Source organism: Polypterus senegalus, chromosome 2 (assembly GCF_016835505.1).
Source record: "Polypterus senegalus isolate Bchr_013 chromosome 2, ASM1683550v1, whole genome shotgun sequence".
NCBI classification, from domain to species: domain Eukaryota; kingdom Metazoa; phylum Chordata; class Cladistia; order Polypteriformes; family Polypteridae; genus Polypterus; species Polypterus senegalus.
This window is the reverse complement of record NC_053155.1, coordinates 305,507,614-305,520,335: the sequence shown is the minus strand read 5'-3', so window position 1 is coordinate 305,520,335 and position 12,722 is coordinate 305,507,614.

The following is a 12,722-nucleotide window of genomic DNA, read 5'->3' as shown; positions in this document are numbered from 1 at the left end:
ATGGAGTTTATTCTGCCTTAGGGCTGGTGCTACCAAGATAGGGTCCCTGTAACACAGCACTGGATTCAGTGGGTTTGAGTTTCTTTTAGATGTTACTAAGGGGCTTTGCCGCCTGCTCGCTTCACTTGCACCCCCCCCTTCCCCCCCCCAGGGTGTGCTATGTGCCAGCCACTTCATGTCTCTAACGCTCATGTTATGAAGGGGGGGCAGCTGAACACACCCTAAGGAGATGCAGACGGATCAGCTGCTGGCTTGCTGCTGCCGAGCTGCGTGTTGTGAGCGTCGATCATTTAAAAGCCTGTACACCAGCCATCCTTTTGTCTCATTGCCTTGTCTTGCGGGACGTCAAAGTGTCTCAGAGAAAATCACATATCGTCTCCTTCCAAGCCTTCCAAGATGTTTTTTTTTTTATAATAGATAGATGTTAGGCTCTGTTACCTGTTAGAAGCTGTACCACCTAAGATACAGGTGTAATGGCCTGACCAGTACCTGGGTGGGAGACAATCTAGGAACAGTTTTTTTTTTTGTGCTGTTGGAAGAGGTGCCAGTAAGGCAATCATCTTTAATGAGGGGTTGATGTGTTTGAACAACGTGTTCTCCAAATAGCTCAGTACTACACTTCCTTCCCAGTCAAACCCTTTTCCTTCAAATCTTCTTTTACTTAGTCCACCAACTTCCACTTTGGCCTCCCTCGTTTTCTCTTCCCCTGTACTTCCATTCCCATCACTCTTTTGCCCACATCTTCATTGTCTCATCTCATCACATGTCCATATGTCTACAACTTTCCTCTACTTTCTTAGATTTCTCTCCCATTTTTGTTGTACCTCTGATTGCCTCATTTCTTATTCTGTCCTTTTATGTAACTTCAAATATTCTCCATTCTGTCACATCTAACGTCTTCTCCTGCACTGCTCCCTTTACTGCCCATGTCTCAGCTCCATCCATCATTGCTGGTCTTACACTGTCTTAAAAATCTGACCCTCAACCTTCACCTTAATTCTTTCACCACACAACACTCCTGATACCTTTCAATGGTCAATTGTTCCATCCAATCTGCACTCTATGAGTTAACTCTGTGTCTAATTTTCCATCTCGGTCTACCACTGACCCTGTATATTAATATGTGTCCATTCTTTTCAGTGGCTCGCCCTGCAGGCTAACTTATGAATTCTGATCATCATTAAACCTCAGACATTCTGTCTTCTTTTTTTTTTTTTTTGAGATTTTATTAATTTTATTGCAATCATTCCATACAAATCAATCAATTTTTACAAAAAGTAGAATTGAGAACAAGTCGACCCCCACCCCTGAGAGAGAAAGAAAGGCCAACGGAGTAAAACTTAAGGCTTGTAAAGACACCTAAATTGAAAGTTTGATAAGCCAATAGAGATGAATGGAGAAGAAAAAGCCAATTGCTTCCTCTGTGCTTTAAGAGCTCATTTTAAAATATTACTGATTAGATCCTGCCATGTTTTGAAAAAAATCTGTCAGATCCTCCAACTGAGTATTTCATTCTCTCTTCTTCTGATTTATTTTCAACCCTCTATCTTTCAAAGCCTTTCTCCATTCTTCCAACTTCTTCTCCATTTCCTCTTTTTCTGGTGCTACACAACACAAAGTCATCAGCAATAAGCCTGCACCAAGGTAATTGGTCCTTCATCCCCTAACTCAACACATCCATAATTACATCAAAGCGGTAAAGGCTTAATGAAGGTTCCTGGTGCAGACCTCCTCAAACTGGCATCTTGTCTGTTACCCCCAACACTGCTTTTAACCCGAGTTTTCACTCCCTCATACACGTCCTGGACAATCCTCACTTACTTCTTTAGTCCTCCCTTCTCTCTCCTGCCCTTCCAGACCTCTTGACATGGCACTATATCATAAGCCTTCTCCACATCAGTAAATGTCATATGCAGATTTTTCTGTTTTTATCGATGCTTCTCTATCAGCTGTCTCAATGCAAAGACAATATCAGTTTTTTCTCTCCCTGGCCTAAAACCAAACTGCTCCTCCCCTTTGGTGGTCTCTTCTTTTATCCTTTCCCAGATTTTCATGGTGTGTGACATCAGCTTTATCCAACTGTATTTGCCACAATCCTGAATATCGCCTTTCACCTTGTAAACAGGTACAATCATGCTGTTCCTCCACTCCCCTGGTATTCTTTTACTAAAATACTGAACACTATATCCATGCTTAATGCATTTTTACGATTATGGTCTAATATTTTTTGTCGGGATTTAACAGCATTTGAATGTCATTTTTAGTCACTTTAAACTTTTATCATGTGTTTGTTGCTTTTTTAAATAATTATAAAAATTAATTTATAATAGAACACTGAAATATTTATAGGTAACCAATTTGGTTCATGATTTGATGGCACTGGAATATAATTCTGTCTCACTTTAATCTTTTATTATGCATGTATTGAATTAATTCATATCAATTGTAAAATTAAAAATATAACCATTCGTCCCTAAACTGTAGACTTTAACCAAAACAGTCTTATTTTACCTTGACATTCCAAGGCTACTTGGGTTAAGCTCTGATGTCACCATTTTAAACCTTTATCTTGCATTCATTTTTACTTAGTGAGTCATAACATTATGCTAGCAGAGTCTCAAACCAGAGCCAGCTCAGCACAATGTATGCTGTATTTCTGCAGTCAATTTGTTTTCTACATTTTTCATTTCTGCATTATTTTGTTGGCGACCTTACTTTGTTACGTGGATCCAAGAGGACTACCAACCCATGATATCACATGTCCAGTGTAGTAACATTCAGAGTCACCTATTAGCCTTACTAGCAGGTCTTTGGGATCATTTGGGAGTCAACTGGTGTACCCCAGATAAATTCTCCACCATGGAGTCTTTTGATGGACTGAGATTGAAACCCAGTTTCCAGGATTGCTAACCACTGCACCATCTTACAATGCTTCAGTATAAATAATGTGACAAAAAAGGCCTACATCAATGGCACATATTGAATTAAAAGGAAATTGTATTTATACATTACACCAGGGATGTCCAACTCCAGTTCTGGACGGCTGCAGTGGCTGCAGGTTTTCATTCTTACCATCTTCTTCATTAGTGACCCGTTTTTGCTGCTAATTACTTCTTTCAATTAACTCTTTTTTTTTTGTTTTTCCTTAATTAGCAGCCAAACAATAACGGGACACAAAACGAGTCACCACATGACCAGCTCTCCTGTGCCCATCACACAATATCTGAATATAAAGGAAGCTGAAAGGCTGATCTCTCAGGTCACCATTTTGATCGAAAAAAACAGAAAAATCAACAGTTTTGGAAACGTCTGCTGTGGCAGAATGAGAGCAGCACCAAGCCGTGAAATTATATAACGGGCTTAATTAACATCAAGAATCAGCTTCTCATTAAGAGATTAGTTGGAGTCAAATTGGTTGGAGTATGAAGCCCCAGTTTAGCTGGTCATCTGGCGGCTCGTTTCACATCTCATTTCTGTTTTGCTAAGATGTAATGAAGATAAGTATCAATTCAGAAGACTGAATCCTTCTAACAGGGCTATTAAAATGATGAGAAAAAAGTGAATTAGCAGTGAAAACTGGTCACTGATTAGGAAAAGGGTGAGAATGAAAACCTGCAGCCACTGCGGCACTCCAGGCTTGGAGTTTGACACCCGTGCATTTTACTATATGGCCAAAGGTATGTGAACTCCTCCCCTCATAACAGAGTTCAGGTGTTTCACCCACCCATTGTTAACAGGTGCATGAATTCAAAGCACATAGCCATGCAGTCTTCATTGACCAACACTGGCAGGTGGTACTGAAGAGCTCAGTGACTTTAAGCGTGGTACTGTCATATGATACCACTTTTGGCACAAGTCAGTACATGAAATGTCTGCTCTGCTAGATCTGCCTTTGTCAACTGTAAGTGTGATTATTGTGAAGCAGAAACGTTAATGAGGAAGTACAGCTCATCCACGAAATAGCAGACCACACAAACTCACAGAACTAAAGTGTGATAAAATGGCGTATCTTCAGTTTCACCGCTTACAACAGTTCCAAACTGCCACTGGAAACAACATCAGCACAAGAAGGGTGCATCACGAGCTTCATGAAAGGGGTTTTCATGGAAGAGCACCTGCACACAAGCCTAAGACCGTCGGCCGGAGTGGTGGACTCCAAAATGATGGATCACACTTCATTATCTTGCATTGTGATGGTGTGATATAGCGGGTCCACAGCTCAGATTGAAAAGGCCAGTTTTAAATAGATAATCACGACACTCGCGGCTTAAAGAGGGGGTGTGGTAGTGTGACCGGAGCGGTTCCCGGGAGCTTCGTGATGCTGGCGGTCCTCGCTTAAGTGTACAGGTGAGGAGTCGTTGTAATTGATGCTGGGAGCTGCTAATCGCCACACTTGTTCCACATCCACATTATATATAACTAGCAAAATACCCGCGCTTTGCAGCGGCGAAGTACTCCCTTAAAATTTTTATTAAGAAGAAAATTAAACCTTTTTAAACTGAGAGAAAATATACCAATAATTATTTGTTAAGGATCTCTTTGTATACCACATTGTCAGTTCGGCCCTCTAGTTGTAATATGACCAAGCTGTGTGCTGAGCTTACTCTTGAGCATGCAACGTACAGTTGGCCACGTGAACAGTAATGTTGTCTCAAATCTCACAGCTTGGATTGCTGCTGTCATAATCGGTTTGAGTTTCATGGTCTGTTTCAATTACGACAGTATTTGTAGGACTTGTGTTGAAGTGACATTCGCCATCTGTCAAGCGTTGTAAGCATACAACCAGTTTCATCGATAACTTCACATCCAGCTTTTGAGAGTTTAAACATTCATAAACATTAAAGTGTCCACTACTGAAATCGTCACCTGTGAATCTAAGATGTTTAAGAGGCATTGGCGGTTGTCCATAGGTGTAAAATATTTGGCCATTTCAGTACACTTGAAAGCGACAACCAAACAATTCAGCGGCAGCCATCAACTCACATGCAGATCCATAGGTGAAGGTCTTAAGCATTTGACTCTTCTAGTGCTCCTGTGTAGTCTAATTATCTCCTGTACCGTCATCAGTCCACACCTTGAACCTGTGCCAGTCATTCAATACATAAGACACAATGGATATCAAGAGTGAGCCTGATATGGCTGTGCAATATGTAACACAGAGAATGGAAAAGGCAGGTGCCATCTCTGGGCATGGAAATAACTCGGTAAGTGACAGTTCTTTGATCGATGGTGATCACCTCGATAGACATGTTAATGGGGGTACGGTTGGAATGATAAAGGAAATGGGTACCTGATCAATGTAAAGTAAGTCTAAAATACCTACACAATAACTGTAATCATAATAAACGAACAATAAAACAGTGGAGAAGCCGTGAATTAAATAAAAAGGCTGTAGTTATCAGCAGGGAGACGTGAATCCCATGGTGAAGCAAGGAAGGGAATGTAGAGACCGGAGCGACGGACGGCCTTATATAGGCAGGCAGCCAACAACATGGGAGACGTAGGCATGGGGGACCCAACGCTGCCTCACATGGTGACCGAGCTGCAGGTTATGGACGTATATATGTACGTAAGTAGGATTCAGTTAGCGTTGGGAACCTGCGTACCAAATTTCTTGAAGATGGGCCCATAAGTAACAAAGACCGTTGAAAAGTTCAATATGGCGGCCAACAGTGGCATCATACCACCGAAATAAGTACCAAATTTCAGCCTTCTACCTACATGGGAAGTTGGAGAATTAGTGACGTTGGAAAGTTCAATATGGCGGCTGACAGTGGCGTCATACCACCGAAATAAGTACATACATTGGTTTCGGTTAGCGCAGGGAAGCTGCCTACCAAATTTCGTGAAGATGGGGCAATGAACAAGAAAGTTCAACATGGCGGACATTGTTGACCGTTATGACTGTTACGCATTGAATTTCGAAATGAAACCTTTTGTAAGTAAGCTGTAAGGAATAAGCCTGCCAAATTTCAGCCTTCTACCTGCATGGGAAGTTGGAGAATTAGTGAGTGAGTGAGGGCTTTGCCTTTTATTAGTATACTAGCAAAATACCCGCGCTTCGCAGCGGAGAAGTAGTGTGTTAAAGAAGCAATGAAAAGAAAAGGAAACATTTTGAAAATAACGTAACATGATTGTCAATGTAATTGTTTTGTCACTGTTGTGAGTGATGAGTGTTGTTGTCATATATATATATATATTTACACACACATACATAAACATATATATATATATCTATACATATACACATATATATATACATATATATATATCTACATATATACACATACATATACACACACACATTAATACATATATATATATACATACATACACACACACATATATAAACATATATATACATATACATACATATCTACATATATACACACACAGCTATTTCAGTATCAGTGCAATACGCTGCTTGTTAAAACGGATAACTCCCGCTCTTACGTGCAAGTCTGCGTGGATATTATGAACATAATGCATGCATAAGGTTCGAGCCGCATGTAGACGGACTTTTTTTGTTCTTCGAAGTCACCAAAGCGCCGTGCAAACTCAGTGCGCTCAGTTTATCAGCAAAGTGCGTATTTGGGAACACCGTAGTGACGACTTGGTTCAACATTACTTGGCAACAGGGAAAGTGAGGCAAGGTGCACTGGTGCATTTGTGTCTCTCATAAAAGCAGCTTCACTTGAAATCACTTTGTGATTGTGCACGGGTTAAAACGTCCACTGAAGTGTCAGATTCTTATTTAATTATGCTGCTTTCTGTATCTTCTGCATTGCATTCAGGTTAACCTGATGTTTTGTCTCATAGTGCCGTCTTAGATTAAATTCTGTAATTACAGCCACATTAGCTCCACAAATGAGACACACGGGTTTAGTAAACATATACTCAGCCTCCCATCGGTTTTTAAAGGCTCTATTTTCAGAATCAACTTTTCTCTTCAGCATCGTGTGAGCTAGCTTCGCAATAACTTGATTAACTCGGTAAGTGTTCGGCAAGGCAGCTGAAGCGCTGCATTATGGGATCTGTAGTTTATTGTGTTACCAGCGCTTCATATACCCGGCTTTAATAACAATAATACAGTATATAAAATGATCTCGGGCCGGATATAATTACACGCCGGGCGGATGTGGCCGGCCCTTGAGTTTGACACATATGGACTAAATAGAACTTGAAAAGATATATTTTTTCAAATGTGATCGCGCAATTCAGATAGAGTTGATGCGCACTACAGCCTGCATGCCTCAATAAGTCATCCTCCCCTCGCTCTTACTTTTTTACCGTTCATCTAATGAATACACTGAGTATGGCTTTACCAAAACAATCATTGATGGCGAATAAAGTATCCATTATTCGAGTATGTAGATCGGGATATATATATATATATATACATATATATATACCCGTCGCAGCGAGAAGTAGTGTGTTAAAAAGCTAGAAAAGAAAAGGGAACATTTTAAAAATAACGTAACATGACTGTCAATATACAGTATTTGTTTTGTGAGTGTTACTGAGTGTTGCTGTCATCAAGGATTTGATTATCATTATTTCTTTCAATCAGGTTCGTATTTGTAGGATGTGTTGTGTTCAAGTTACATTCCGTGTTTGTCAATCGTTGTAAAGATGACAGGTTTCATTCATCGATTTGTTTCTTACTGCATCAATAAACAGCTCGTCTTCTTCTTTATCTGAGACCTGACACACTGCATGCACAGGTTTTTTTTACACTGTCTTCCTTTAGCAGGACATTGACTTTTTCCAACGTGTGCTTTGTTTCCGCAGTAGCTGGATTTATGAATATGCTTGTATGTATCAGACGCTTCATATTTTTTGCTGCCTTTTCAATTGTGTAATTCGGTTTTGTTCAGCTCTTTGGAACTGTTGATTTTATCTGTGCACTCGCAGTTCACGTGAGCCGCCGTGTACATGCATCGAAGGTTCCCAGCTGTGCTGGTGCCATCTCGTGCTATGTCCGTGGCTGTATTTAATGTTACCTTAGTCCTGGCACTTAAAACTTTCTCTCGCAGTTTCGCTGAGTTTGTGTCAAACACCACCCTGACCATCTCATCTTCCTCTCCATAAGCACAGTCCTTCACCCGTGAATATTTACCCGTGGCAGTTTGCTATTGGATTGCCGCTGACAGACAGCCTTATATGGGCAGGCACTAAATTACAAACGCCAGCGGCAGCCTGTCTATGAACTTAATTTAAAGTTTAGGTTTACATCGTGCTTTGTTTCCGAAGTAGCAGAACTCATGAATATGGTTGTATATGTCACTCGCTCGCTTCTTATTGTTTCGCTGCCTTCTCAATTATATAATGCATGTTTTCTTCAGCGCTTTTTGGAGGTCTTCCTGGTTTTCTATGTACTGCGTGATTACGTGGGAGGCGTGATGATGTCACATGAAACTCCGCCCCCACGGCGTTGAAGCTCATCTCCATTACAGTAAATGGGGAAAAACTGCTTCCAGTTATGACCATTACGCGTAGAATTTCGATATAAAACCTGCCCAACTTTTGTAAGGAAGCTGTAAGGAATGAACCTGCCAAATTTCAGCCTTCCACCCACACGGGAAGTTGGAGAATTAGTGATGAGTCAGTGAGTGAGTCAATCAGTCAGTGAGTGAGTGAGTGAGGGCTTTGCCTTTTATTAGTATAGATAGGAGCACGAGTAGGAAGAAGGGAGGAAGAAAGGAAAAGGGAACAAAGCTTAGGGAAAGAGTGTGTGCGAGAGAGAGTGAGAGAGTGAGAGTGAGCGAGCACAGACTCATGGATATTTGCAGGCAGCTGGGAGAGGCGATCCCTAGCGGGGTGTTTGGCCGACATCCGGAGACCAATGGTAGTGGTCACTCCTGCTGAGCGCTTTTGTGGAGCAGAAGTGACCAAGAGCAGGTTGACTCGCCGCAGGGAAGGCAGCAGGAGCTGGAGACTTTGAGTGGAACCCCAGGGTGAGCGTCCTGGCCGTTGTGGGAAGCCAAGTCTCAGTCTGGCGAGGGCTGAACGAAGCCGGGGATCTGGAGACCTCCAGAGCAGCCAAATGGAGAAGGTCGTCTGAAAGTAGGGTGACTCTCCTGGTGCATTGCCTGGATGGGAGAAGCAGGGGAGTCACCAGTAGGAAGAAGTTTTAAAAAGGACTGCTTCCAGCCATTGTTTTAACCTTGTTTTTGAAGGATCTATTTATGTGATTTTTAACCTCCACGTTTTTCAGTAGCTTTTAATGATTATTTTTTTATTGAACGTTATGCACTGCACTATTTATTTGGACACTGTTTTTGATTTGTTTTTAATAAAAGCACTTTTGCCCTTTTATGCACCATCCCCTTGCTTCGTCGTTGATGTCTTCACTGTCCAGCTCATCCGGTTACATTACCGACGGTGTTGGGTTCAAGAGCTCCCAAACTGGAGACGGGAGCCTGGAGCAGAACCCGCATCATCGAAGATGGATGAATCAGAGTTTGGTGGATATCACGAAAAACGGCTACCTTCTGGACTGGATAGTGCCTACTATAAAGTTTGTTAGAGGAGAGATAATGGTCTAGGGCTGTTTTTCAGGGTTTGAGTTTGGCCCATTCCATCCATCCATCCATTATCCAACCCAGTATATCCTAACTACAGGGTCACGGGGGTCTGCTGGAGCCAATCCCAGCCAACACAGAGCACAAGGCTGGAAACAAACCCCGAGCAGGGCGCCAGCACACCGCAGGGCACACACACACACACACACCAAGCACACACTAGGGACAATTTAGAATGGCCAATGCACCTAACCTGAATGTCTTTGGACTGTGGGAGGAAACCCACGCAGACATGGGGAGAACATGCAAACTCCACGCAGGGAGAACCCGGGAAGCAAACCCGGGTCTCCTAACTGCAAGGCAGCAGAGCTACCCAGTGCGCCACCGTGCCACCCCAATTGGTTCCAGTGAAGGCAAATATAGACAAAGACATTTTACCATTTTTCCAACTTTGTGCTCACAGATTGAGGAAGCCCCTTTTCTGTTCCAGCATGATTGTGCCCCTCTGCATACCGTTAGGTCTATAAAGTCATGGTGGAACTCCAGTGGCCTGACCAGAGCCCACACCTCAATCCTGTTTAACATCTTTGGGATGAACTGGACCACCAATGATGAGACAGGTGTTCTCGTTCAACGTCAACACCTGACCTCACAAATGCCCTTTTGGCTGATAGAGCCCAAATCTTGTGGAAAGAGGAGAGGGAGCTCTTATAGATCCAAAATGGCGGGGGGGACCCCATGTTAATGCCAATAGTTTTGGAATTGGAGGTCCAACAAGCTGATATTGGTGTGATGGTCAGGTGTCCACAAACTTTTGACCATACAGTGTATCTATATTTTTATGTAAATCATATATAGTGAAAGCATATATATGTGTTTGTGTTGTATATGTCATATATACAATTTATATACATCTTATATATAAACGTCTACATGTGAAAGTGTGTGTGTGTGTCTGTCCGGCTTGGAGGTGAGAGGTGGAGTCGGTGTAAGGGCTTCTCCTCTGAGGATACACAAGCAAGGCCAGCACATCGGCAAAACAAAACCTCCAAAGAAAGACAAAATCGTTTACCACTAATGCACAAGTGATGCGAGCACATCAGCTAAACAAAACCTCTGAGGAGAGAGATGCCTAGAGTAGTTCCTTTCAATTACCTGACATCTCTACATTTCAATTTTTTTTCTGATGATTTCAATAGTTTCTAGGACCCAGGAATTTTTACAACACGGGCTTACACAGCTATATAGTATAATATGATGACTTGATGTTATTGTAGAAGAATTAAGTGGATAGGACTGGAGAGCTTTGTTAGGATGAATGGCCTGATCTCATCTAGATTGTTCTAATGTTCTGATATACATTACATATATTATATACTAGCAAAATACCCGCAGCAGAGTAGTGTGTTAAAGAAGTTATGAAAAAGAAAAGGAAACATTTTAAAAATAACGTAACATGATTGTCAATGTAATTGTTTTGTCACTGTTATGAGTGTTGTTGTCATCAAGGATTTGATTATCATTATTTCTTTCAATCAGGTTCGTATTTGGAGGATGTGTTGTGTACAAGTTATATTCCGTGTTTGTCAACCGTTGTAAAGATAACAGGTTTCATTAATCGAAGTGTTCACTACCCAAATCGGTACTCGTGAATCTAAGATGTTTAACAGGCATTCCCAGTATTAAGTTGTGAATTTGCCTGCGAATATTTAGCGGTAGCGTGTCTACGAACTTAATTTAACCTTTCCCAGTCCTGCAAAGTCAGTTCACGTGAGCCGCTTGGAGTACATGCATCGAAGCTTCTCAGCTGTGCTTGTGCTATCTCGTGCAATCTCGCGATGTCCACGGCTTTATTTAATGTTAGCTCTGACCTGGCACTTAAAAGTTGTATCTCGCGAATATCGTATTCGTCGTGGGCATGACAAACGCCAGCGGCAGCGTGTCTATGAACTTAATTTAAAGTTAAGCTTTACACCCGGCTTTCCTATTCGTTTGCATAAGCACAGTCCTTCACCAGCAATTTAAACTCCGTTACAGAAATTTTAACTCTGTTACAAAGTGATCAAAAGTCTTATATAAGTCTTATATAAGTCCGTATATATGGATGAAAGTAGGTTCCAGTTATGACCGTTATGTGTAGAATTTCAAAATGAAACCTGCCTAACTTTTGTAAGTAAGTTGTAAGGAATGAGCCTGCCAAATTTTAGCCTTCCACCTACAAGGGAAGTTGGAGAATTAGTGATGAGTCAGTCAGTCATTCAGTCAGTCAGTGAGGGCTTTGCCTTTTATTAGTATAGATACATCAATCCAGTGTAGTTGTGCCCTGCAAAATAACTAACTGCTGCTAAGTAGGTTGAGTTTCTACAAACTGTCCTATTTAATGAAAATAATAAAACAGGACCAAATCTGTCAAAAGATCAAAAATCTTGTTATTTTTGGTATATCACAGACACCTTGTGTGTTTGCTCCACCACCAGGCTCTAAACTGACAGGGTTAACTTGTCAGCACAGATGAGGTGGTCTCTGCTGTACAGGAGACATGAAGGTTTTTAGTCTGCTGTGTCACCTTAAACCTCCTCTCCTTTGTCCTAGCTGTCAGATATTGATGACAATAAATATCATAAGTAACAGTTTACTACCCAGGGTTTTCCAACATTGCTTAGTTACCCAAAAACTTTCCTAAACTCTTAATACAATACAATGTATTCTTTGTATAGCACAGTCTACTGAGTGCAGGTGCAGACCACTGTGGTCAATTCTGAGTTAAAATACAAATAAAGTTTATACTAATTACTAAATACAGAACTGGTGCACAAATAGATTTGTTAAAACACAAAGAACAAGGTAGAAATAATTAAACATAAATGGAAACCAACCATATCTGTCCATTAATTAATTGATGAACTATAGCCAGTGGGGAGTAAAACCACACAAGAGAAAGTCAAAAACAAAGTCACAGTCCTGGAGACCTCACCAAACGGACACCTACCTGCTCCCGACTTTTCTATAGTGGAGTCTGTGCTGGCCATCTAATCTTATGAGAGAGATTTATCCAAGATGACTTTTCCATATGCATGAAACCTGCCTGGCAATATAGCAGGGGCACCAAGTGCCACATCCAGATACCAAGATAAGAAACAGAATAGAGGAGGTGTTTAATAATGGTTTAAAAATATTGTGATACTTATACTTCTGTAC